The sequence below is a fragment of the Callospermophilus lateralis genome, chromosome 17, assembly GCF_048772815.1.
Source record: "Callospermophilus lateralis isolate mCalLat2 chromosome 17, mCalLat2.hap1, whole genome shotgun sequence".
Taxonomy (NCBI): Eukaryota; Metazoa; Chordata; class Mammalia; order Rodentia; family Sciuridae; genus Callospermophilus; species Callospermophilus lateralis.
This window is the reverse complement of record NC_135321.1, coordinates 73,000,621-73,021,539: the sequence shown is the minus strand read 5'-3', so window position 1 is coordinate 73,021,539 and position 20,919 is coordinate 73,000,621. Positions and strand designations below refer to the sequence as shown.

General features: G+C 41.8%; 1 protein-coding gene and 1 pseudogene across 1 annotated transcript in view; both read right to left on the bottom strand.

The window, feature by feature from the left end:
• The window catches only part of Ptpdc1 (protein tyrosine phosphatase domain containing 1), a 70,449-nt gene extending 67,377 nt beyond the window's left edge, over positions 1–3,072 (bottom strand). Inside the window, exon 1 of the mRNA XM_076836740.2 lies at positions 2,858–3,072. The gene's annotated coding sequence lies outside the window, so the exon portion shown is untranslated. The remainder of the gene's footprint in view (positions 1–2,857) is intronic.
• Positions 3,073–14,238: 11,166 nt separating this feature from the next.
• LOC143382714 (MARCKS-related protein pseudogene) lies at positions 14,239–15,031 on the bottom strand (annotated as a pseudogene).
• Positions 15,032–20,919: the final 5,888 nt, after the last annotated feature.

Sequence of the window (20,919 nt, the reverse complement as noted above, 5' to 3'; positions counted from 1 at the left end):
ATATTAATAGGAAAATAGCTGTGCTTAGCTTTCAAACTCCTGCTGTATTATATAACTCTCATGACCCTGGCGGCACTCCCTCCATTTTAAAGATTGGAAAAGTGAGAATCTGTGAGAGGAATTCACTCACTCAATATCAAAGCTAGAAACTATAGGAAATGGAATTAGAGTACGAGTTCTTCCTTTAACCAAAATAAACTTTATTTTCTTTATCCCACATTGCCTTCACAGGAAAGAGAAAAACAATATATATATATATTTCTAGTAACAACACAATTTGATGTATTAATAATATTGAAAACTAATATTTTGATTATTCTATTTATTTTGATTTTAGAAAAGGGACTTTATAAGTAAATTAAACAAACTAAATGCATATTTTATTCAGGATTAAAGCAATATTGAAATGACAGATAAATTCACTAGAAAAGATGACTTTTAAGAAACATTTCAATGTACTCGTTTTCACAACCCCCTATACTATTGTTTTAGAACTAAAGGACATCTTCAAATTGAGGTCGTTTTTTTGTTTGGAAAAATGATGAAATGAGCTTTTAAGAGAATTGTGATTTAAGGTTAAGCCTCAAGATAATTTTCAGAATTCCAATTCTAATTCTGAAGTTTAAGTCCTTCTCTCAGAAGAATTTTCTAAATTTGGTGAACATGAACAATCTATGTGCCTAACAGTAGGGACATCACTAACTAATTAATAAGAGTTTAGCTAGGCAGGGTGGCATAAACCTATAATCCCAGCAGCTCCAAAGGCTGAGGCAGGAGGATAACAAGTTCAAAGTCATCCTCAGCTATCTAATGAGGCTCTAAGCAACTCAGTGAGACCCAGTCACAAAATAAAAAATAAAAAGGGACTGGGGATGTGGCTCAGTAGCTAAGCACTCCTGGGTTCACTCCCCAATCTGTTAGATTATTGATACTATGGGTGAATTGTGTTAAACTTTTTTCATGGTGTTTAAAAGTTTGTTTAATGTTAACTTTAAAATAAATGCCTTACTGGGCACAGTGTCCCACACCTGTAATCCCAGTGACTCAAGAGGTTGAGGCAGGAGAATCGCCAAGTTCCAGGCCAACCTTGGTAACTTAGCAAGGTCCTGAGCAATTTAGAGAGATCCTGTCTCAAAATAAAAGAGGGCTGGAAGTATCACTCAGTGGTGTCTCTGAGTTCAATCCTCAGTATATATGTTTATATACACAAATAAATGCGTTGAGCCTGTTTTTTTAGGAGACTCAACAGCACTGAAGGAAGATCATATTATAAAAAATGCCAAGCAAAATTGTCAGGACTCTCAAAAAGAGAGCTGCTCAAGAGTGTAAGGTGGTATCTCATAAATCTTGGCTTCCCCCCAAAAAAGATTTATCTTCCAAAGTTTGTGTGGTTACTCTGTCTGAAGGAGGAGATGGAACCACTTCTTGGACATTGAAATTTGAGTCTCTTGGATAAAACAAACTCAACTGGTCCCTGAATCACCAATTGGGAATCACACAGGGAGGTTGTGAAAATGCAGTTCTTAGGTGGCTTCCCAGATATTTAATTCAGATTTTTGGAGGTGGGTCTGGTAATTTACACTTTTAAATGGTCATATGGTGAAATTCTTGGGTATGAAGATTTGGGTTCAATGGGAAATTAGGAGACATGATGAGTGATTTGGGAATCATACATACATGTGTTTAAATCCCAGTTCTTTCAGCTCTGATTGTGGTAAGCCATCCCAACCGTGTCATCTTCAATTTTCTCATATAGAAAGTAGAATGAAAGTTGCACATGAGGTCCATTCCTATAATCCCAGCTACTCAGGAGGCTGAGGCAGGAGGATGGCAAGTTCAAAGCCTGGGCAAACTGGTGAGACCCTGTTTCAAAGTTATTTTTAAAAAGGGGCGGGGGAGGAAAAAGAAAGAAAGCAGGCTGGAAATGTAGCTCAAAGGTAGCATACTCCTGGTTTCAATCTTTGGTACTTCAAAATGGAAAAGAAAAAAAGAAATTTTGTTGTGAAGATCCAACAAAATTGTGGGTATAGGTGTGCACGTATGTATATGTATGCATGTGCTTAAGAGTACCTGGCATGAAACTTATAGTATGATGTCGGACCTCTCAGGTTCTCCAGCTTTCAAGTCTGAGTCCAGAGTGTGTTAATTCTTTAACCTATACCACTATCACAGGACTATCTGCTTAACGGTTTCCTTAGTGCATTACATCTCGACTTTTCTTCCCTTTCCCCTCTGCTCCCAGAAAACTTTTGGGACATTTTCCTTCTATACCTGCGACCCCCGTAAAATCTCCATGCCACAGATACACTGCATATCCTTTTATGTTCTGTGACCCTTTGGAAAGCCACAAGTCACTGTTAATAGCTAAGACCTTTTCAGCGCCCCAAGAACATGAGCAATTGTCACCCATGTAGACAATGTATGTCCGAGAGAAAAGTGAGTTGATCACGTTTAAATTTTGACTAATTTAGCAGCAGAATTCGAACTAAACTGGCATTTGGGAACCAGCTTGTCGTATGTTAGGTTCCCCCAGTGTTTTGTTCTCAATTCGCTGCCGACACTTTACAAATCAAGAGACTGGACATAAAAAGCCAGACAGTCAACTTTTCAAGGGAAATCACAAGAGGGATCACTCGGAGCAGCACCGAGGGGCGCTCCCCACCCGGAGCGGGGTTCTCCCAGCACCGCGCCCCGCCTGGCCCCGGCCGGGCCCTGCAGGGCGACCCTCAGCCCAGACCTTGGCCCCAGGCTCACTCAGGCTGTGCCTCCAAAGCGCCTCGCCTAAGAACCAGACGTTGAAAGAAATGAATCCCGAGGGCGGGGCGGGGCGTGCGGCTAATCGGCGACCGGTTCGAACCTTTTGGGGCGCTTCGCAGTCGGGATCCAGAGCCCTCTGAACCGGCGGGTCGGTCTGGCTCGTCGTCCAGGGCCCGGGGGCGCCGGCGGACAGGCGGGGCCGGCCCGAGGCGCTGCCTCCGAGGGTCTGCGGGCACCGGACCTCGCAGGCCGCCCGGGGACCCGAGCTCCCCGCCGCGCAGGGTGGGCAGAGGGGTCCAGCCCAGCGCGCGGGGAACGTCCTCCTTGGCGCGCGCACGGGCCAACACTGCGGCCGCGCGCTCTAGCTGAGGCCGTGGCCCTGACACCGCCCTCTGCGCGCCCGCCCTCCAGCCAATGGTAAAAGCCGCCTTCCGCACGTGACACGCGCCGGCCAATGGCGAGCCGAGGCTGCCCGTGACGCGGCAGGCGGCTCCCGGCGCTTTCGAACCGGCGCGGGCGGCGGGGCATCGCGCGGGTACGGCGTGAGGACTGTCCGGTGAACGTGGGGGAGCCCGGCTGCAAAGCCGACTTGGGCGCCGGCTGCCAGCTCTCCCCGGACCAGGCCGGACCAGGCCGTGTGGGCGAGGAGGAAGAACCAGGAGAGCTCGGGGGCCGCGCTGACGGCACTAGGCGTCTCATCGCACTCCCTGCAGCGGCTTCCCGAGGTCGCCTTCCCGCCCCTGGTCCTCTCCGCCACTCTTCCAGCATCCTACCTCCGTCTGGCTCCAGCGGCTTTGAGAAATCTGCCTAGGAGCAGACGTGAGCAGGGGCTGGCTGAGTTCTCCTCCTTGAAACCCCGGTTCCAGGATCCTAAACTCCAGGTTTTTCCTCTCCTCCTGAGAGTTAGGTAGTTATCCCAGGGTCCCAAACTTTTCCTGCTCTGTCATCCTTACAGCTTGGCTTCATGGGTCAAATTTGCCTCATAGGTCAAAATGGAAGTTGGAACTCCAGCCGTCATGTCATTATTTTAGAAAAGGCCCTTCTACAAGTCCCACCCAACAAATTATACCTTGGCTTACAGACTGGAACTTACCAACGTGGGCTCATCAGCTGTGAAATATAAGTCTTAGCTGAGCATATTGCTTCCCTGCAGCGGCTTCCCGAGGTTTCCTTAATTGCAGAAAAGGGAAGAATGAACTTGTTTAGACAGCTGTCAGCTTCTGTACGTTCTATTTTCTAACTTCTCAAGTGGTCCTTTTATCTTACACAGCTCAGTAGGAATAGATCCTTCTCCTAGAACATCTTAGGAGGCACCTGGCAGACCCTGTGCTCGATACTTTATAAATTTTCCTATATCATTACTAGCCCCAGGATACAGATGACAGTGCAAGAAATAAATGGTGACAAACTGTAGAACGCAGACAGGCTGTTAGATCTACCAAATGGTCTGATATGAGTTGCTGCCCAGCATTACAGGGACCTAAGGGATATAATTCTGTGTTCTAAGTCAACAAAGGCCACTCTGCCTAAAACACAAGAATCAACAGACTGCTTTGTAGCTCAGGAAGCAGGTCCCATATAATACACCAATGCAAACAGATTGTCAAATCGAAACACCAACGTGATAATGTTGGTAAAACACGTTTTTAGTAAACAGTAGAGTAAGAGAAGTTGACTTGGTATTTCTCATCACTATCCAAAGGACAGCAGTGCCCATACTTGGGATTTCTAATAACTAATGGGACTGGTTTTATGTATTTCATAAGCAGTGCCTATTGTATACTTGTATACATTTCCCCAAAGTGTTTTCTAACACCTGTGTCTTGTTTTTTAACTTTAAGATTTTTAGTCCATCTGGAATTTATTTTTACATTGTTATTCATTTTATGGTTAGACTTTTTTGACTTTAAAAAAATTTAAAAAATACCTTAAGCATCAACACTTAGTGAGATGAACTAGACCTTGCCCTGCCCATAGCCTATGAGGAGACATAAAGGTATACAGATAATTTGAATACATCATGATAATTGTATACGGGTGGTGCAGTAACATAAAAAAGGCGTTCAACCCGGAGGAAAAGAGGGACTTGTCAGAGAAGACCTTCTAGAGAGGATGACAGCTGAGCCTTGAAAATCAAGCTTGAGAGGATCAAGCAGAGAGACGAGGTAATACAAAAAGTTGGCTGCTGAGGGAGAATGGTGCTTCATCTTGGTGGTTAAATAAGACAAATTCCAACAGAATTTAGAAATACTGATCAATACTCTTTCAAAACTATCAGGGTCATCAAAAACAGGACGTCTGAGAAACTCTCACAGCCAAGGGGTCCTCTTGGCATCACAGCAACTTAACATGACTTAACACTAACGATATTAACCTTGATCACTTTGCAGAAACAGTGTTTCTCCAATGTAAAATCACTTCATTTCTTTCCAATAGTGGACTCTTTGGAAGTCATTACATACAGCCCACACATAAGAAGTGGGGTGTGATGTTCCCTGTGCATTTTTATATTGTGTGAACGGACTGTCATTTTTTCTTCAGGCTTTCATATTTTCTATAGGAAGTCCTCTCCACTGAAGTTAGTTATATGAACATTTCCCCAAAGTGTTTTCTAATACCTCTGTTGTGTTTTTTAACTTTAAGATTTTTAGTCCATCTGGAATTTATTCTTACATTGTTACATTTCATGGTTAGACTTTTTTACTTTAAAAAATTAAAAAGTATTAATATGTATTTAAAAGTTGTACATATTAGTGGGGTAACAGGATGGGGATAATGTGATGTGTAATGTGTAATGTTTAAATCAGAGTACCTATCTATCTCCTCAAACATTTATTATTTCTTTTTTGGTAGAAACTTCTACCTTTTTGAAATGTATAATACGTTATTGTTAACTATAATCACCCTTCTGCACAGTAAGTAGAACAACAGTACCTCCTTCTAATTATAACTCCAAACAGTATTTTAAAGCAAGACCCATAGACCCATATCCTGCATACTGTTTCATAATCCAATTTTTACTTAACATATCTTAGACATGTTTGCATAGCAAATTTCAGAAACTTAGATGGTTAAAACACCACACATGGTCCCACAGTTTTCTTAAGGTCTGTCACAAGGCTGCAATTCAGGTATTGGTTGTAGTCTTACCAGAGGCTTAACTGAGGAAAGATCCATACCCAGGTCCTCTCAGTTTATTGGCAAAATCCATCTTGAAACGGTGATGTCATTTCCTTCTGTCAGCACCTAGAGACCACCCTCAGTTCTTGTGGCCTTCTCTGTAGACCTCACAGCATGACAGCTTGCTTGTTCAAAGACAACAGGGTACAGAGAAGCAATATTTTTAATGGCATCATAATATTCCACTGTAACAATTAAGTATTTTCTATAAGTGTTAGATTGTTTCAAATTTTTCTTTATCCTAAACTGTTGAACAATGAATATCCTCATGCTTATCCCTTTGTGACTTCTCTATGATAGTCCTTAAGATAACACCCAGAAGTGCAATTGCTGGGTCAAATGCTATGTACTTTTTGAATATTTTTTCTCCCAAATATCGCAAAATAAGCTCATTTATACTTCTAAGAATGTATGATAGTCCTGGCTTATACGCATGACTTGCTAGCATTGGCATTGTCCATTCATTTAATAGTTGCCAACCTAATAGGTGAAAAATTATATTTCATTGTTTTAATCGGTATTTCTTTGATTTATATAGGGAAATGTTTTCATGTTTACTGAACATTGTGTTTTCTGAATTTTATTTACTTTTACTGGTTTTGTAGTTGTGAAAGCACTTGGTGTGTTAAGTGCACTTTGTGGATTACAAATATTTTTGCTAGTTTACGTGTTAATATTTTTGTTATTTTCTTTCTTTGGATAATTTATGGAGGATTTTTGAATATACAAAAGTTTTAAATATTTTCCTGAAGTAACTTGTACTGATCATTTTCTTAATGTTTTTTGCCTTTGATGTCATGTTTAGAAATCCCTTTCTCACCTAAGTATAAAATTTTACTTTTTTTTTTTGGTACCAGGGATTAAACCCAGGGGCACTTAACCACGAAGCCACATCCTATCACTTTTAATTTTTTTGAGACAGGATCTTACTGAGTTGCTGAGGGTCTGGTTAAGTTGCTGAGGTTGGCCTCAGACTTGCAATCCTCCTGCTTCCACCTCTCAAATCACTGGGATTATAGGTATGTACCACCATGCCTGGCGGTTTTTTATCTGACATTTACATTTTAATTGTTCTTTAATTATTGTGTTGTAAGACATTGGTTTATGGGCCATTTATTTTTTTTTTAATCACATTATTGTAAATGGATAACTCTAGAATGAGTATCTCATTGCTGTAGACTTGTGGGAAATTGAGAACTGTGGAATGTTGTTTTCATCGTGTGGTTCTCTTGAGTACTTTTTTTTTTTTTTCCAATAATGCTCACTTTTCCCTGAGGTTTTGTGGAAGCATGTCACTGTACTACATGAAAGGTCTTAATACCAGAATTGGCTAAAGGGAACAAACTAGCGTTATTGCCAGGAGGACATGGACAAGGTCCAAAGCACAAAAGCCTTCAAGCAGGCAGTGATCTTGCCACAGCACAATTACTTTCAAAATTAATAACATGAAGACCAAGGGCACCAAAGCTTCTATTGAGAATGTGGAGTTATTCATCATTGCTAAAAGGCCACTGAAGATAGGTAGGAGTAGGAAGCTGAGATAGGCCAGGCCTGAGTGTAAAGTCTCTGAGGCACACTCCATTGTTCTAGTGGAATTCAAAGGAGAGTATGGTAATTAGGAAGCCACAGGAGCTTTCATGAGCTGAATTTCTGGTTTTTGTTTTTTATACTGGAAATTGAACCCAGAGGCACTGTACCACCAAGCTATCTCCCAAGTCCTTTTTTTTTTTTTTTTTTTGGTACTGGGGATTGAACTCGGGGACACTCGACCACTGAGCCACATCCCCAGCCCTATTTTGCACTTTTTTTTAAGAGACAGGGTCTTACTGAGTTGCTCAGCACCTCGCCATTGCTGAGGTTGGCTTTGAACTCGCATTCCTCCTGCCTCAGCCTCCCAAACTGCTGGGATTACAGCGTGCGCCACTGTGCCCGGCTCCCCAGTCCTTTTTAGGGATGGGGTCTCACTAAATTCCTGAGAGCCTCCCTAATTTGTTGAGGTTGGCTTTGAACTTGTGATCCTCCTGCCTCAGCCCCCCAGGTTGTTGGAATTGCAGGCATGCACTACAGTATCTTGTGAGCTTAATGTCCTTTAAAGAATGAATATGTGAAATAAAGAAATTGTCAATTTTAAATGCTGTGACTTATTTGCCTGGGATTCCCAGTGCATGCTGTGGTGCCTGGCTCTTTGTGGTTCTCAATAAATGTCCATTTCCTCCTCCTTTCTCCTGATCCATCCTCTTTTTTGTTTCAATTTCTATCACCAGTGCACAATGACTGATATATATATTTATACACATATACATGGCACTTAGTGAATCTTTTTGGAACCGTTTTATCACCATAGGTTTTAATAGTATGGGTAGTTTGGAGAAATAAATGTATAGATATTCATGAGAGAGTTACATGCTGGTAAACACAGTAGCCCTTTTGTTGGATGCCTATAGTTCTGTAGTAAGTTGTGTAGTAAGAACTTTGTACCCTTAGTTCCTTTAATCTTTATGGTAGTGTACAAGGAGTAAGTATTTCTATCATTTCTGTTTTATATGTGAAGAAACAGGGCTCATAGAGGTAAAAAAGAACCAAAATTATCCATTAATATGTGGAGAAATCAAGATTTGAAATGATTACAAAGTCTAAGTCATTTTCAGTGTTCTGCTACAGCCTCTTCAAATCACCAGATTACTCTGGTGAGAGAACCCTGGTCATTGCATAGGCATGTCACATACTGCATTTCAATTGGCTGCTCATCTTCTAAAATGGACAGGACCCAGGCCCCCAGATTGTGCAAGACCACATGGGCCAGAGAGAGCTCATTAACCTCCTTGAATTCCTTTAGCTCAGATCCCCAGAGCAGAAAGGCAGCAGATGGTCCCGGCACTGCTCATTTCCTCAGCTGCATGGCTATTTCTAGAGACAGTTTCGACTGGACAGGCTGGCTTGAAATTCCTAGGAGGCCGCTGGAGCTGGCACATTTAAGTTAAGCTAAGACCTTAATACCTGCCTATTAAATCTGTTCAGGAGGCAGGCAGTAGGCCAGTATAGTTGAAAACTGATTAGAGTATAGTGATTGATGGCGAGAGAGAGAAAACTGGGTTCCAGCTCTTTGTTATTTATTTTTCATCCATTTAGCAAATGCTTTCTGAAGTAGATCTGTTACATGCCAGGCTTTGTGCTCGAAGTATTTAGCAAGAAAGGGTTGAGGGAGACTATCACCTAATGATTTCTTTTGCTTAAGGGGGAAACAGGGTTAATATAATGTAATCATTATCCTTAAGCAAGTTACATCAAGGCCTGTGTACTCCTTTCTCAGAAAATAAGCTACACTATGAAAAGAGAAAAATGGGCTCCTACAGATGCTTGTGCTGGCTTTGCTCTCAGTGGTTCTTCAGACAATAGAGAATCTTCCTTCAGTATTCTCAACTAAGAGAGTCATGATTAGGTATTATCACTCACCATTTCTGCCCTAAGGAATGTTCAGAAGTGGCAAGAATAGACAGGTTGTGTTCGTTGCTGAAACACTGGCCTGGTCATCTCTGTAGTGCTTGCTCTGATCTGTGGAATAGTCTTTCTGAGTTAGATTCCTAAACTGACAAGGTGAGCCATGCCAGCTTGGGGGTGCCGGACAGTTCCATCACTTGAAGAAATTGCACCTGCAGCTGAGAGCCAAGCCACCTACAGAGTGGCTAAGCATTACCTTGAATAAAAATTCAATGGCCCAAACCCTTTATCTGCCCTCTGTTTCTTGGCACCCTAAACTTCCATTATTGTGACTAAAAGAAAGTTAAGTCTGACACTGCAGGAAGAGGCAGTCTCTGATTTTGTCACATCCAAAGAGACATAGCTTCCAACTCTGAGGATCTTTTAGACTAGCAGTACCATTCACTTGTAATATTACTTCACTTTGACCCTGCCAGATAGTGCCTTATACCTTAAAAGTACTTTCATATCCATCTTCTCATTAACCCTTACAAAAACCCTGCAGGGTATTATTCTTTTCATCTCACAGATGAAGAAACAGTGGTTCTATGAAATGTAATGATTGCAGAGATGGTGAGAGGTAAAGCTGATATCAAATCCATTCCTCTATGATGTCCAAATCCTTATGTGGGAGGCAGGATTCTGTGTCTTCCAAATTCCCCTCTCTACCACCTCCTTGTACACATCCCATAGAATCCTTGGGACTGTGAATTTGATGGAATTCACTGCCATTTCATGGCAGTAAATGTTACGTGGCACAGCATTAAGAAAGAGTACTTACAGCAGTAAGCCAGACCTCATCACACGGGACCTTAAAAAGAGCTCTCTGGCCAGTGGCAGCAGCAAAACAAATCAGAGATTTGAAGAACAAGAAAGATTTGATGTTCTGATTTTTGCCTTGAAATCAAAGAGGGTCACCAGGAGCTGAGGAATCTTTGACTGGTGGCCAGCAGGGAAACAGGACCTCCCTTCTACAACTAGAAGAAACTGAATTCTGTTAGAATGAGCTTGGGAGTGAGCCCTTCCCCAGTGCCTCCAGATGAGAACTCAGCCTGCCTGATACCTCCATCCAGGCTTTTGAGGATCTGAGCTGAGCCACTCTGTGATGGACATGGAAACCGCAAATTGTGGGCATTCTGTTAAGTCTTTAAATTTGTGGAAATTTTGTTACGCAACAATAGAAAACTATTACACCTCGCTTTTCTTGTTAAATCTTAGGACTTGAGACAAGTACTTCACCTTTTCTGGTCATAATTTTTATTTGAAAGAAGGTCATATGTGATCTTTATTGTCCTTTCTAGCTCAGATGATTCTAAGATTCTTTTAAAAACAGTGTTTGGGCCTGGGTTTGGTGTCCATGCCTGTAACACCAGACTCAGGAGGCTGAGGCAGGAGGATTTCGAGTTCAAGGTCAGACTCAGCAACTTAGCAAGACCCTGTCTCATAAAATTAAAATAAAGGGCTGGGGTGTAGCTCAGTAGAAGAGCATCCCTGAGTTCAATGCCCAGTTTGGGGGCAATGGGCAGTGTTTTGTAAGTATTGAAGGAAAACAATTCATTTGAAAGCACTTTAATATTGAGAAAATACCATGCAAATGAAATAGTATTCAATCCAATAACATCATCTATGGCTTCCTGAGATCTTATAGGACAGTTCCTCACGAAAAGTAATCAGTTATTTTAGGGCTTCAGCTATGGATATATTGAAATATGAATTTCTGACTCCTGACTCCTCCCAAAGCCCCCAGCTCATCTGGGGAAGACAGTGGGAGTCCATGGAGGGAATGATGTGCTTCAATGTCCTGGGGCCCAGGGAACATTCAGAAGTACTGCAGGAACAAAGCCCAGTCAGTGCCTGCCCTCTCTACATACACATGCAGTGACTGCAGAGTGATCAATGATCTGTATTTTTCCAAGCCCAGAGGGGGAGAGGGGGTGGCATTGGGGGACATAAAGCTTGGGCTGGGATGGACATTGAAGCCATGTGGTCTGCCAGGCTATTGGCACTGCAGCAGCCCAAACAGGCAACAGCATGTGGGAAGACCCAGGACATAAGACTGACTGCAGATGGCACTTGCTGATTCTAAAGCCTAGGGTGGTATTCAGTAAAGGGGAACTGTTTGTGAATAGATTATTACTGGAGCATTTTGAGTGGTGAAGCTAGAAAGAGATTGGGAAACAGGACACTCAATATGTTGAGCACTGGAGTCAGATACCACCTAATTTTAATCCATATAATTGTTATCTACTCATCCTTGAATCTTGCATGTATTCCCTCTGAAGGATAGTATTGGTTTTTTTTTTTTTTTAAAGAGAAAGTGGGGGAGAGAGAGAAAGAGAGAATTTTTTAATATTTATTTTTTAGTTCTCGGCAGACACAACATCTTTGTTTGTATGTGGTGCTGAGGATCGAACCCGGGCCGCACGCACACCAGGCAAGCGCGCTACCACTTGAGCCACATCCCCAGCCCCAAGGATAGTATTGTTGAACTTCACTTTCTGGAGTTAGAATGGCCAAATAATAATATATTACTATTCTCAATTACTTCCCTTGCTCCCACCTGTCACCCAATGCAAGATCCAATTAGACTTTCCTGGGGATTAAATGTTCAAAATATAAATTTATTGTGAATAATAAAATCACAGTGTCAAAACAAGAATTACTGGATAGTAAATACTTCAAGGAAGGAGAACGTCTGTCTACATCTCAGTATCACCTGAAGCACTCAGCACTGTCTCGTAGGCACAGCAGTGCTCAGTATTGAATTAAACTTTATTTGAGATAAATTTAAATTAGCATGTAAATAAAAAGGGAGCAGAGATTATACTAAAACTTTCTTGATGGTTGTGCTCAGGGTTTCTGTATATGCCTAACCAGAGTGGTTTCAGAACAGAGTGACTTCAGCACTCTTCAGGAGAAATGCCACATTTCAGATCCTGTTCTGCAGAAAAGCCATTCAGCTTTTCTCCAAAGGCAGCCTGCCAGGAGGAAATTTCTCTCTATGCTAGATCTGAGCTATTCTCATCAGTCTTTGGAGACTTGGTTAAAATTACTATAGATGACTACTCCGTGAGATGGTGGTTATATTACATTAATAATTGTGGTTAATAGTGTGATGATAAAGAATTATTAAATAGTTTATAAGCATTGCTAATTTTTTCCCACCATTATACAGAGTATAGGACAGAGACTTAGTTGATTCTCGAAAGAAATATTTTAGGTGATAACTAAAGGTGAATGAGTTATTAAGAGGATGGAAGGAATAAAGGGTGGAAGAGATTGCAGGCTGAAGGAATAACCACATTCATGTAAACTAGTTCTTATTAAATTGAAAAACCAGGACTAAATTTGTAAAAGAATAGGGATATTTTAATCGGAAATCCAAGTGAGATTTCAGACTTGGACAGAACTCAGTTCTTTACTAAGAATTGTGCCATCTTGTGGCAGATAACTGTCAGTACATGGTGCCAACAGGTTTTCTTAGAATCATAGTTCTTTTTGAGCTGGAAAATCATGGCTTTAGAAAATAACTGTTTTATTGATTCCCAACTTTATTAAATACTATTTATTATCTTCCATGCTTCATGGACCCATGTTTTGAAAGGTATAAATCAAGCAAAAATGTATTTTTTTCTTGGTTACTTTATAAAGCTGACATAACTCCACATAAAAGCAAAGAAATTCAATATGTCTTATTTAACTTTGTAAAACCCCAGTTCTGCCTTGGTAAAGTCATCTTTCCTCTCTGTTGGACTATACCCTCATCTGAAAATGAAAATGGTAAAATAGGTATAACACCTTCCTCATTAAGTAACTATGAGGAAAACAAGCCTGGGAAGTGGGTACTTAGGAAATATTTACTCCTTTTCTAGCCTTTTATGGGTGAAAGTTTGGCTTCATTAAGCTTAATGACCCCTGTTTGTGTCATTGAAGGCCCCTGGGAATTCCAGCTCTGAAATCTGATTTCAATCTAGTTTAACCTTCTTATTTTACAGATAAAGAAACTAAGACCCAAAGAAAGAAAGGAAGGGCCCTCTCTCTCTCCTGCTCTTGATCTTAAACTGTATACCTCAAAATATTGAGTTTAGAACGTTTTGGCATTCTAAATTTTTTTTTAAAGAGATGACATTTATTCCTTTTCCAAATGTTACAGTAAAACCAGGTGGAAGAGAATGATTTGGCCATTAAAAGTTATTTACAACAATGGGAGAAAAAAAAAAGACAACAAGAAGTTGTTTCACATTATAGACCTCCCTCCCACCCCAAAGCCTAATACTTGCTTACCAAGTCAAAAAAGAGACACAGTTGATTCACAAGCTGGAGGTTTGAACTTGAGTAAGACATTTATAAAAACCTAGACAGGGGCAGTGTCCTCCCCAGCCCAGGTGCCACTAGGCACAGCACAAAAGACTAAAAACTCAACAGGGTTTGGGAGTACAAGCACCCCACTTCTGGCTCAGGGATTGGGGAGTGGAATAAACAAAACCTACTTGGAAAAGAACTGGGAGAGAAAACCAGCAATTGCCTTCTGCAGGGCTGGGGACAGGGAAGGAGGTAGGGTCAGGGACAGGAGCATTTCACATCACCAACCTAACTTGGGAAATCCGTTAGGGACCATCTTCACTGGCCTTAAGAGAAAAACCAGATGGCGGATGGGAGAATCCACAGGAGGGAGAGGAGAAAAGGGAACGTGGCTGGGAGGGGGCAAAAAGCCCCTTCCTTTCTGGGCACAGGAAGGCAGCCAGGGCACCAGGTCCAGGCAGTGACCTCACAAGGACAGCACAGTTTCTGCAGCTTAGAGATCACCCACCTGTCCCCACCCAGCTACTCATTCTGCTCAACGCTGGCTGATGCAGGGCCACTTTCTGACCCCAAGGGAGTGGACGGCTCTGCAGCCTGGGGCCCTGCCTCTTCTTCTGTGTCTCCTCCCTTGGAGGCAGCACTGGCCTCTGCCCCTTTGGCCTGGGGCTCCTGGCTCTCGGGGGTGGCAGCAGCCTTCCCTTCCTGGGCAGTGCCCTCCTCGCTGCAGGCACCGATCTCCCCCTGCTCCTGCTCTTCCTCTGTGGGTGAGGAGGCAGAAGAATCGCCCCCACCCTCCTTCCGATTTCTCTTGAAGGACAGGCCACTCAATTTAAAAGGCTTCTTGAAAGAGAATTTCTTCTTCTTCTTAGGGGTCTCCTTGGGAGCGGTCTCCCCCTTGGCCTCAGCGCCCTGGCCAGGGGGTGCTGGCTCGATGGCATCACCAGTGGCCCCCGCTGCCTCATCTGTTCCGTTCACGGGGGGAGGGGGGGGAACTCCCCTCACCCTTGGGGGATAAGTCTCCATTGCTTTTCACGTGGCCATTCTCCTGTCCATCGGCCTTCGCGGGGGAAGCGCCTGCTGCCTCCTCGGCGGAGCTCCGGCTGCCCATAGTGGGGGGGGGGGGTCTGCTGGGGGGCGCCCGGAGCCGCCCAGGCTCGCGCCGCAGGGGATAGTCCAGAGGGGTCGGCCGGGCGGGCGGAGGGGTGGGGCTGGCGCCTGAGGGGGAGGGGTATGGGGGGGGCGAGCTGCACCCCTGCTCCGCGGCCGACCAGCTAGCTGCGCCCGCCGCCGCGCTCCGCGCCAGGATGCCCGGCATTCTAAAATTCAACTCACTCTTCTCCTGCATATTGCTGCTTCTAGTTGGAGTTAATGTAACCACCACTCTTGGTCCATCAGTCCAAAGCAGAGACTGGGGAGTCATCTGCAATCCTTACCTTTACCTCCTCCCAATGGTCACCTCTTTTGTAGATTACACCTCCCCAGAACCATTTGGATTCATATGCTCTTCTCTGTTTCTACTAGGATTGCACTATCTTAGATCCTTGTCAGGGTTACTGCATCTGCCTGGATGGTCTCTGCCTAGTCTTAACTGCTTCCGGTCCATCTCCCATACTGCTGTGTAAGAAAGCTTTCTAAATGCAAATCTGATCGTGCCATTCTCTCTTCTAATGCCTTTATTGTTTCCACCTCATTTCAAGTCCAAACTCCTTAGGGTGGTGTTCAAAGTGCTTCCTCCCACCCCCGTTTCTCTCAAACCGAACTGTGATAACTTTGGCCACTTTCTCAAATGGGACAGGTCCTCTCTCACCTTTGCCATGTTGCTATCTTGGCCCAGAATGCCCCCCCTTTCCTTTCATCATCCTTCTTCATTCAGCTTAGTTATTAGTTTTTTTCAGGAAGGCTTCCCCCATCCTCTGTATCCCCAGCTTGAGCTAGGTACCCATTCTGGATATACATTTTTATATCTAAACTTTACATATAAACTTCTATATAATTAAACTTTGCAGTTTACAAAGTGGTTTTATATACATAATAATATAATAATAATATAACAATTTCCAAAAGACCGGATCAGGTAGATTTATATCGACTGTATAGGATTTGACATCCAAGGTCAGGCAGCCAGGTGATAGAGATGATGACCTGGGTCTTCTGACTCCTAGCACAGTGCTCTTTCCCCTCTACCTCCTGAAAAAGAATCATAGAGCAGAGGGTGCACCACATGTCAAACCATGACACAAAAACAGAAATCCCCCTGTCCCCTTCCCATACACACATAGCCGCCTGTTCACGCTGATTTGGCCTAGCAGGAAACCACCTCTGTATAGCCCAGCATTTCGGGTTGGGGGATGCATTTTTATACTGTGAAAAATGTCATTTCTCCTGACATTTCTAGAAGTGCTTCCAGAAATGAAAGCCAATTAACCAGCAACTTTGTTCATTAATTCATTACCCAATTACTGTGGGAAGGACACTTTGCAATAGGCAGATAAAAGAGGCTGGGATAAGGGCAGTGAAGCAGGAGCTTTTCCTGATGTTATAACCCTGGGGCTGGGGGCTGGGGGAGAAGTGTATACTCAGATCAGAAAACAAGGAATAGAATTCTTCCCTGAAAAGAGTTATTAGCATTCTGATCAAGTTGTCGATGTGAACGCTTGTGGAAGAAGGAAGACTACAAAGAATTCACACCTGCCACTACTTGGTTCTGTGATCCAGCAGAACCAGTGACAATCACAATGTCAGTGCCTAATAGAATCATTGCCTGGTAGGTTCTCTGGCAAGCAGCAGAACACAGTGCAAACCCCTAAGATTTGGGGAGTAAATTTATGCTCTCTTCTGTGGATAATTCTTCTCTTTGAGAAACAGCTTCTGGCTTGATGTCGGGCCTCCAAGAGACTGAACACCTAGTCATGGAATGTAAGGTGAGCATGTGACCTCAGCACTCTATCATGAAGATGGTGTTGTCTAACCTGCCAAATCATAGGATAGCATACACATCAGCAATCTATCCACTGGGCAGAGGGGCAGCACCTGTGATCCTGGCTACTTTGGAGATTGAGGCAGGAGAATCACAAGTTCAAAGCCAGCCTGGACAACTCCGGGAGACCCTATTTCAAAATTTAAAAAAAATAAAAGGACTGGAGTATAGCTCAGTCAGTGGTAGAGTGCTTGCCCAACATGCATGAGTTCATTCCCAGGATTGCGAACAAACAAAAAACAGTTCTGAAAGGTCAAGTAAGTGGCATGAACAGATGACTCAGCTGCTTCAACACTGACTGCCATTGCATTGTCCTCTCTCTCGCTCCTGAGACATGCTGTTTGTCTCTCACAATGTCCCTTATAACCATGGAACTAAGAGAGAGAAGATTCTGAGTCTGGTTTACCACCCAGGAATGAATGATTACGGTATGTGACCCCATTCAAGGGTGACCGTGAAGAATAGCCATAAAGAAAAATTGTACCAATAGGTAGAACTTTGAGAAGTAAATATTATTATTGGGGGGAATATGAGTGAATTTTCCCAGAAATACAAATCTAAATGGATTGAATATCATGAAAACTTGGACTTCCCCTTACCAAGGCTGACCTACTGATGCTACTGCTGGGTACCTAATCTTCCCACAAAGAAAAAAAAAATCAACATTGAGTCCCCCATAAGATGAATGATGGCAGATAGATTACATCAGAACTTTTCTATGTAGTCGGGCAGAGACTTGTCCTCATTGGAATAGACACAGTCTGGTTATAGTCTTGCTTTCCTTCCATATACTCACAGAGTATTTTATCTCCTATCACAAGGTCCCTAACAGCACTGTGTCTGATCAACAGACTAACTTCACAGCAAAGAAAATGTAGCTGTGAACAATATGCTGCCAAGAGACTCATCTCATAGGAAAAGACATCCACAGACTGAAGGTGAAGGGTTGGGGGAAATCATACCACTCACATGAACTGTGGAAGCAAGCAGGGCTTTCCATCCTCATACCAAATAAAGTAGACTTCAAGCTAAAATCAATTAAAAAGGATAAAGAAGGACACTACATACTGACCAAGGGAACCACACACCCAAGACTTAACAATTGTAAATATATATGCCCCAAACAATGGAGTGTCTACGTTCATCAAACAAACTCTTCTCAAGTTCAAGAGTCAAATAGACCACAACACAATAATTTTGGGTGACGTTAACATACCTTTTTCATCACTAGATAGATATCCCAAACAAAAGCTGAACAAAGAAACTATAGAACTCAATAATACAATCAGTAACCTAGACTTAACTGACATATATAGAATATTCCAACCTTCAACGAGAGATTATACTTTCTTCTCAGCAGCACATGGATCCTTCTCTAAAACAGACCATATACTATGCCACAAAGCAACTCTTAGCAAATATAAAAAAGTTGAAATACTACCCTGCATGCTATCAGATTATAATGGAATGAAATTAGAAATCAATGATAAAATAAGAAATAAAATCCACTCCAACACCTGGAGACCAAATAATATGCTACTGAACGAACAATGGGTTGCAGAAAACTTTAAGTAGAAGATTAAAAAAGGTTTAGAGGCTAATTTGTTCTACCAATTGCTCTGAGAGACACATGTTTAAATCTCCAACTATAAGGGAGAGTCTATTTCTCCCTTTTACTCTATGGGTATTATTTCATGTACTTTGAAGACCTATTATTAGATGCATACTGATTTAATATTAAACCTTGCTGGGCATGGTGGCACTGGTTGTAATCCCAGTGGCTTGGGAAGCTGAGGCAGGAGGATCACAAGTTCAAAGCCAGCCTCAGCAAGTTAGCAAGGTCCTAAGAAGCTTAGTGAGACCCTGTCTCAAAATAAAAAATAAGAGGGCAATGGATGTGGTTCACTGGCTAAGTACCCCTGGGTTCAATCCATGGTTCAAAAAAAAAATTAAATCTATTTAAAGAATCAATATAGTTATCTTTATATATTGTCCTTCCTTATCTTTGTTAATATTCCTTGTTCTGAAGTCTACTTTGTCTAATATTGCTATAGTTATTCCAAATTGTTTGATCAGCATTTGCATATCATATCTCTTCCATTTTTAAAGATTATCCTATTTATGTTTTGATATTTAAATGAGTTTCTAGTAGAAAACACATAATTGGGGCTTGCTTTTTATCCATCTATCTCTGTCTTTTAGTGTAAATGTTTTAACCATTTTCACTATATGTGACTCTCTATATGGTTGGATTTGGGTCTGCTGTATTTATTTTTTAAATATGTTCTTTGTTCCTTTTTTTCCTCTTTGCATGCCTTCTTTTAAGATGAGTACTCTCGCCCATGTGCTGTGCAGGTGATGGAAATGGGGTTCCCCTTGGTGGAATGGGCTGGCTGATAAATAAAAGCTAGGAAAAATAGAACTATAAAAAAAAAAAAAACATGAGACAGAGAAAATAATTTCAGAAAGCAGGGGTGGAATGGGAAAGCCAATCATACGGATCAAACTACTATTCCCTGGCAAAATGGAGCCTGCACCTGCTTTATTTATTGGGAAATGTCAAAGACCTTCCATAGAATGTTCTTCACCAAAAAAAAGGTTAGAGGTGGGCTGCCCAGTTCTCAATGGGTTACACCCATCTCCAGAGCAACTACGAGGGATCCTCCTAGTGGAGCAGAGATAAAGGTCTCCAGCATTGGGCCATCTATTGCTAGGGGAGAGCCATGGAGAGTGCCCAAGGCCAAACCTAAATCTCCCTGTCTACCGTACTGAGAGAAGACCCTCAGGTAATTAACGGATGGCTTCCCACAGAGTACTTTCTATGACTTTGTTCTGTCTCCCTGTTTAGCTTATTATCCAAATCTCTCCTTATTTTTTCCTTTTTAGTTGCTCTAGGATTTACGCTGATCATAATCTACATTTAAATATTCTATATGTAGTGTATGAATATTAAAATAGTATACTTGCATTTTCTCCCCCCATAATCTTTATACTGTTGATCTAATATATTTCAATTTTACATGTGTTTTAAACTCCATAATACATTGTACTTGTTTTTTGTTTGTTTGTTTGTTTGTTTGTTTTGCTTTAAACGATTATCTTTTAAAAAGATCATAAAATTGGAAAATATGTTTCATTTTATCCACACATTTGCCATTTTAGGTACTCTTCATATCTTTTAGGTAAACAATTTCCATGTGGCATCATTTTTATTTTCTTGTGAAATCATTCTCTTTGTGACAATTTGGATTTACATATCTCTTCAAATTTAGAAAATTTCAGGCAGCATTTCTTTCAATATTCATCCTTCCATCACCTGGGATTCCAATTACAAGTGTGTTAGACAAGGCTCATGGCTTGCTGAGGTTCTGTTTTTTTCTTAGCTTTTTTTTTTTCCTCGTAGAATTTATTTTGGATAGTTTCTATTGCTATGGCTACAGATGAACTGATCTCTTCTTCTGCAGTGTCTAATCTGCTTCTAATCCGTCCAGTGTGTTTCATTTCCCCATCATTCTTTATCTCTACAAGTTCCATTTGAGTCTTTTTAATAGCTTCCATTTCTCACCTTGTGTGTATGTTTTTACTTTTTAGGCTTTAACATACTTATAAGATTTTTAAAGGTTGTTGTAAAATCCTTTTCTGTTAATTTTATTATCTCTGTCATTTCTCAGCCTGTTTTTATTGAATGATTTTTTTTTTTTGGCCCGGTTACAGGTCATATTTTCTTGCTTCCCTGTATATATCGACTAATTTGTGATTGGATGCTGCATAATTGAAGTTCCACAATGTTCAGTTCTAGACATTGATAGAGTATTTTAAGGGGTATTGAAGGGGTATTGCATTGTTCTGGCTTCAGTTAAATTTCTTGTGCATCAATTTGATTCATTTGACACTTGGTTTTAAATGTCAAAACTTTAATTTTACTAAAGTGATTCCAGAGAACTTTTTTTCTGGGTATTATTTAGTCCTAGTACTAAGCACAGCCCTTATGAACATGCTACCTACCCATCCGTGCATTATGAAGTTATTCTCAAGTTGGACTTGTAGGAGAACAAAATATTTTCTCAACCTCCCCCAGCTCCAAGAATTAGCTCTGCTTACGGTTTTCTGGGATTCCATCCCTTTGTCTTGCAGAGTTTCCTCCCAAATATGCACAAATAAGTGGATCCTCTGACAGAGTCAGTGGAATCCTCTGCAATTTTTCTAGAACTCCGTCTCTCTGCAAC